Source organism: Pongo pygmaeus, chromosome 1, assembly GCF_028885625.2.
Source record: "Pongo pygmaeus isolate AG05252 chromosome 1, NHGRI_mPonPyg2-v2.0_pri, whole genome shotgun sequence".
In the NCBI taxonomy this organism is placed as follows: Eukaryota; Metazoa; Chordata; class Mammalia; order Primates; family Hominidae; genus Pongo; species Pongo pygmaeus.
The window spans coordinates 222,208,730-222,215,540 of record NC_072373.2 but is presented as its reverse complement, the minus strand read 5'-3'; positions in this window follow the sequence as shown (position 1 = coordinate 222,215,540).

Sequence of the window (6,811 nt, the reverse complement as noted above, 5' to 3'; positions counted from 1 at the left end):
ATTTCTCCCCTGGGTCTACCTGGCTTTATGATCCTTTTGCTCTCTGGACCCTGCTGACTTTCCCTAGGAGCAAATTCTCCCTGGAAATGTTGATAAGACACACGTTGCCAGTGCACAAATCATACACAGCATGAATTTCATCTTTGCACCCACTAAGCCCCAAGCTGAAAGCTCCCTAGTTGCACCAAGGAGAGAGAAAAAGCACTGCCTGACATTGGTCCATAGAAATGAGGACTTTCAGAGACCCAGTGAGGCTGTGACCTGGATCTAGGATGCTTTTTCTGTGTCATTTTTCCATGTATGCCTCTCTTTTTTTGAGACAGGGTCTTCCTTTGTTGCCCAGGCTGGAGTGCAGTGGCGCAATCTCGGCTCACTGCAACCTCCGCTTCCTGGGCTCAAGCTATTCTCCTGCCTTAGCCTCCCAGGTAGCCGGGATTACAGGCATGTGCCACCACACCCAGCTTTTTCTTTTTCTTTTTCTTTTTTTTTTTTTGAGACGGAGTCTCACTTTGTCGCCCAGGCTGGAGTGCAGTAATCTCAGCTCACTGCAAGCTCCGCCTCCCAGGTTCACGCCATTCTCCTGTCTCAGCCTCCCGAGTAGCTGGGACCACAGGGGCCCACCACCATGCCCGACTGATTTTTTTTTGTATTTTTAGTAGAGACGGGGTTTCACCGTGTTAGCCAGGATGGCCTCGATCTCCTGACTTCATGATCCGCCCGCCTCGGCCTCCCAAAGTTCTGGGATTACAGGCGTGAGCCACCGCACCTTGCCTTTTTTTTTTTGTATTTTTAGTAGAGATGAGGTTTCACCATGTTGGCCAGGCTGGTCTAGAACTCCTGTCCTCCAGCGATCCGCCTGCCTTGGCCTCCCAAAGTGCTGGGCTTACAGCCATGAGCCACTGTACCTGGCTTTTTTTTTTTTTTTAACTTTTATTTTAGGTTTAGGGTATATGTGAAGGTTTGTTACATAGGTAAACTCGTGCCACGGGGGTTTGTTGTACAGATTATTTCATCACCCAGGTATTAAGCCCAGCTCCCAGTAGTTGCCTTTGCTGCTCCTCTCCCTCCTCCCACCCTCCAGCCGGAAGTAGACCCCAATGTTTGCTGTTCCCTTCTGTGTGTTCCTAGGTTCTTCGTATGTGTCTCCTCTCTCGCATTGGGACTAATTGTCCATTTGGGGGAAAGAAAAAATTAGACACTTTCAGAGAAATGCAGTTATTATTTCTAATTACACTTAATAGTGTTAAATAAGTCAATAAAATATTGGACAAAGGTGCTTACTTCAGAATCGTCTCTACTAGCATTTTTTTTTAAAAAGTAGAGAATGACTGAATAAATTATGGGTAGCTGATTGGAATGCCAGACTTCTGTTTCAAAGGATAATTATGAAATGTAGGAACATGGAAACATTAACATGTTTTTTAATTAACATGACCTTTAAGAGAAGTGATCAAAGCAGAATACACATAGTATACCTGGGGAAGGCCAGGGTGCAGTGGCTCATGCCTATAAGCCCAGCACGATGAGTGGCTGAGTGGGTGGAGGATTGCTTGAGCTCAGGAGTTCAAGACCAGCCAGGGCAACATGGTGAAACCTCATCTCTACCAAAAATACAAAAATCATCTGGGCATGGTGGCATGCCCCTGTGGTCCCAGCTACTTGGGAAGCTGAGGTAGGAGGATCACTGGAAAACAGGAGGTTGAGGCTGTAGTGAGCCACGATCACACCACTGCACTCCAGCCTGGGTGACAGCAAGAACCTGTTTCAGAAAAAAAAAAAAAAAAAAAGGATACCTGGGGAAAACTGTGTTTGCCCATGGATGGTAACAGGTGGGTAAATGACAAGACTGAGAGAATGAAAGGTCCTTATTTATCTTTATTCTGCTCCTGCTCCTGACTATGTTGTAGGTATTTCTCTCTCTCTTTTTTTTTTTTTTTTTTTTGAGACAAAGTCTTGCTCTGTTGCCCAGGCTGGAGTGCAGTGGCATGATCGTGGCTCACTGTAGCCTCCAGCCTCCAGTGTTCAAGCGATTCTCCTGCCTCGGCCTCCCAAGTAGCTGGGATTACAGGCGTGCGCCACCATGCCCAGCTAATTTTTGCATTTTTTTTTTTTTTTTAGACAGAGTCTCACTCTGTCGCCCAGGCTGGAGTGCAGTGGCCAGGAGGAGGAGGTGGCACAGGGCTGGGGCTCTTAGGGCTGAGAGGCATGTGGTCTCACATGCCTTGGTTCACTGCAACCTCTGCCTCCTGGGTTCAAGTGTTCTCCTGCCTCAGCCTCCTGAGTAGCTGGGACTACAGGCGTGCACCACTACGCCCGGCTAACTTTTGTATTTTTAGTAGAGAGGGGATTTTATAACATTGGCCAGGCTGGTCTCAAATTCCAGACCTCAGGTGATCCACTCGCCTCGGCCTCCCAAAATGCTGGGATTACAGGTGTGAGCCACCTTGCCTGACCATGTATTTTTAATAGAGATGGAGTTTCAGCATGTTGGCCAGGCTGGTGTTGAACTCCTGGCCTCAAGTGATCTGTCTACCTTGGCCTCCCAAAGTGCTGTTGTTAGAGGTGTGAGCCACTGCACCCTGCCTGTTGTAGGTATTCTCTAAAGGGATAGGCATTTTCTCCACTCTGCTCCTCCCTCCTTTCTGAGTCCTCACCAGCAGGGTCATTAACATTCATATTTTTACTAACAGTCTGTTCAAGGTAATCTAGGCTTTTTATAGCATGCTTCTAAAAATTCTCCCAGCCTCTTCTCATTGTGCAATGCTAAAGCCATTTACATACTTTTAACTATTTAGGTGTTAATAGCAGCACTCCACTTCCCAATACCAAAATCTCTATATTAGTTTTCTATGGCTGCTGTAACAAATTACCAAAAACGTAGTGGCTTAAAACAACACAAATTTATTATCTTAGGGGTCTATGTGTCATAAGTCTGACATGGGTCTCACTGGGCTAAAATAAAGGAATTTGCCATGTTATGACACAGCAGGAAGGTCCTCACCAGATGCAGCTCCTCAATCTTGGACTTCCCAGCCTCCAGAATCATGAGCCAAATACACTTCTGTTGCTTATAAATTGCCTACTCTGTGGTATTCTGTTATAGCAACACAAAATGAACTAAGACATCGGGTAAGAGCAGGGACCCTAGCCAAATTTTCACAGATGGCTCTGGTGACCCACTTTGAGTTCAAGGGTGCAAGGAGGGAAAAGGCATGCATGGTGTTTATCTTCCTGGCTACACTGTAAATTCCTGAAGACAGAAGATGCCATGTATGTATCACTTGCATGTCCCAGTGCTGTGCAGAATGTAGGATGACAAGAGCAGCCCCTCAAACAGCACTGTTAGGGCCAGGTGTGGTGGCTCATGCTGGTAATCCTAACACTTTGGGAGGCTGAGACTGGTGGATCACTTAAGTTCAGGAGCTCAAGACCAGCCTGTGCAACATGGTGAAACGTTGCCTCTACAAAAAATACAAAAATTAGCTGGGTATGGTGGCATGTGTCTGTAGTCTCAGCCACTAGGGAAGCTGACGTGGGAGGATCGCTTGAGCCTGAGTGGTGGAGGTTGCAGAGAGCTGAGATGGTGCCATTGCACTCTAGCCTGGGTGATGGAGTGAGACCCTGTCTGGAAAAAAAAAAAAAAAAGCAAACACATAAAAAAGGGAGAAAAAAAGCACTCAATTCACTGCAGAGTAGTAGGAGGGAGAAGGAGAGGTTCAGATGAGAGTGTCAGGATGCCAACTACCTACTTTCTCATTTTTCCTAAAGGAACTAAAAAATAATCCTGGAGAAAGCACATTGAAGAGGGCAAGACTCAGTCTAACTAACATTCCAGATTGGAACTTCAGCTCTCCTTTCTGAGAGCCCTTCTGTAATGGAAATGGCCAGTGCACCATGCACTGCCCTGCCCTTGTTCCTGATGTTTCTGTCCTGGTGGTTAAGCCACTAAGCAATACCAGGACACAGGGCAATGGAGTAAGATTTTCACAAAGAAAAATCTATTCAATTTAAAAGACTGAAATTTATTCTGTGATTACATCCTGTCTAGATAGTAAAATGCCCTTTCTTTTAAAACATCATTTCCTCATTTTGATTGTTGACGGGGGTTCATTTTTTAAAAATTATATATTTTTTTTTATATATAAATAAATATAATTTATATATATAATATATATAATATAAATATAAATAAATATATAAAAGATATATTTATATTTATATTTTTTTGCATATATATATATGCAAATTAGAGACAGGGTCTCACTTTGTTGCTCAGACCGGTCTCAAATTCCTGGGCTCAAGCAATCCTGCTGGGATTATAGGCATGAGCCACTTCACCTGGCCAATTTTTAAAAAATGTTTTTATTTGCAAAATAGAAAGAGGCAGCCTGATGTTAGTCTACCAAATTTTGGTATGTGACTTCTGGAAGTGTGAAAAACGCTGGTCAAACCTACCTTCCAGCTGCCTAATTTGCGTTATGAACATGTCACTTGGCCAGGCGCGGTGGCTCACGCCTGTAATCCCAGCACTTTGGGAGGCCGAGGTGGGCGGATCACAAGGTCAGGAGATCAAGACCATCTTGGCTAACATGGTGAAACCCTGTCTCTACTAAAAATACAAAAAATTAGCTGGGCATGGTGGTGGGTGCCTGTAGTCCCAGCTACTCGGGAGGCTGAGGCAGGAGAATGGCGTGAACCTGGGAGGCGGCGCTTGCAGTGAGCTGAGGTCGCTCCACTGCAGTCCAGCCTGGGTGACAGAGTGAGACTCTGTCTAGAAAAAATAAAAATAAAAACGTGTCATTTGGGGCTGACAACTCCTCCCCATATCCACTCTTTCTTACTCTGCTGTCAACCATTTAAAATCCTCCTTACCAAGACTCATTCATTCAAAAAACACTGAATGAACCCTTACTCTGTGCCAGTCACTGTTCCAGGCACGGTGGACACAGTGTTGAGCAAACGGGTCTGAACCTTCTTCAGCTGAACCCTCTTCAGCTCCATCTCTCACCTGCCAAGTGTCCTGACCTTGATCCCATCCCAAGGACTTAGCATTGTTATCTGATCTTTCAAGTGTTGATTTTCTGGCCAGAAACCTCTGTGGCCGGTGGCAGCCTTTGCCTGAGTTCTTGTCCTGCATCCAGGAAGAATGAGGTATGCAGACAAGTAGAGGGTGAACAAGATGAAGAGGAGCTTTATTGAGTGTTAGAAGAGCTCAGAGGAGACCCACAGTAGGTAGCTCCTCTCTGTAGGCAGATTGTCCCATCAAGTGTTCAGCTCTCAGTAGAGAGGAGGCCCTGGAGAGGGTAGCTCCTCTCTGCAGCTGGTCATCCTGTTGTCTGTCCATCCTCTGTCCTGTTTTGGCTGAGTCTGGGGCTTTTATGGACCTCAAAGGGAGGAAGTACATGCCGATTGGTCCATGGGGGGCCATAGGTGGGCCCAGAAAAGGCATCACAAGTCCCTAGTCCAGTCTGGAGGACTGGCAGCCCAACCCTCAGCCTTTAGGCCCTCCCTGGCCTGAAGGTGGGGTCTTACAGGGAACTGTCCACTTCCACTCAGGAACCTGTCTGCCTCCCACAGCTGTCTGTGGTGCCCATGTTGCTTGCAGTAAGGGGCACCTGTAGGCCAGCACTGAGCCACCCTCAGCCCCCCTTAAGCTTCCCCTCTTACACTCATCAGTGCCCAAATTCCAGAGGGGGCCCAGGCAGCAGGGGGCTGGCATGTCAGCACTTCCCAGGGTGTGTGCACACCCAGCTGAGCTGTGACAGTGCCCAGGCTCAGGCCCAGCCCCTCTCCGAGACTGGAGTGGGTGCCAGGAGTGGAGAGAAGCCAGGCAGTGGGAGGAGACACCCCTAAGTCTGTGGGGACAGAGGGGAGGGGTGGGAAGGCCTTGCTGGGCCCCTGAAGGTGCAGACTGCAGAGATGCCTAGGACCTGCACCTGGCGGGGGGCGCGGGTGGAGGCTGCAGCTGCACCTGGGGAGCTCCCACCCCCATGAACTCAGAAGGGGCGGGGCTCCTGCTTGTCCCTAGCTCCTGCTGGCTCTGGAGCATGCAGCCCTGGCAGTGCCTCGGAGATCAAAGTGGACGCCAACAGCAGGGAGAAACCAGGCAGCAGAAGCAGGCACTTCCAAGCCTGTGAGGGCAGCGGGGCCTTCCTGGGTCCCCAAGAGTGTGGGGATGCCTGAATCTGTAGCCACGGTTTGGGCGGCTGCAGCTGCATTGGGAGGTGGGGTCGGTGGGGGCCTCCTGCCTGCTCCATGGAGCAGAAGGTTAGGGTCTACAGCTGCAGTTTGGGTGGCTGCAGCGGCACCCGGGGAGCTCCTGTTTGCTCCATGGAATGTGCAGCCTGGGCTGCACCTCCCTGCTGCAGCTGGTGTGATGGCAGTGGCAGCTGTCTGGAGTGGCTGCTGCCATCACAATCCCCTGACATTGTCTAATTCTCCCAAAGCATCATTTCTCCTCAGCTTTCACTGATCTTTGCAGGCAGCTTGGCCCCAAGTGGTCTCCAAACTTTTAAAATCATGCCTCCCCATCAGTAAGAAAATGTTGCCTACAAACCTCCAATATATGTCTACTTATTTAAAAAAAATTTTTTTTTTTGAGACAGTCTCGCTCTGTTGCCCAGGCTGGAGTGCAGTGGTACAATCTCGGCTCACTGCAAGCTCCACCTCCCAGGTTCACGCCATTCTCCTGCCTCAGCCTCCCGAGTAGCTGGGACTACAGGCGCTTGCCACCATGCCCGGCTAATTTTTGTATTTTTAGTAGAGATGGGGTTTCACCTTGTTAGCCAGGATGGTCTTGAACTCCTGACCT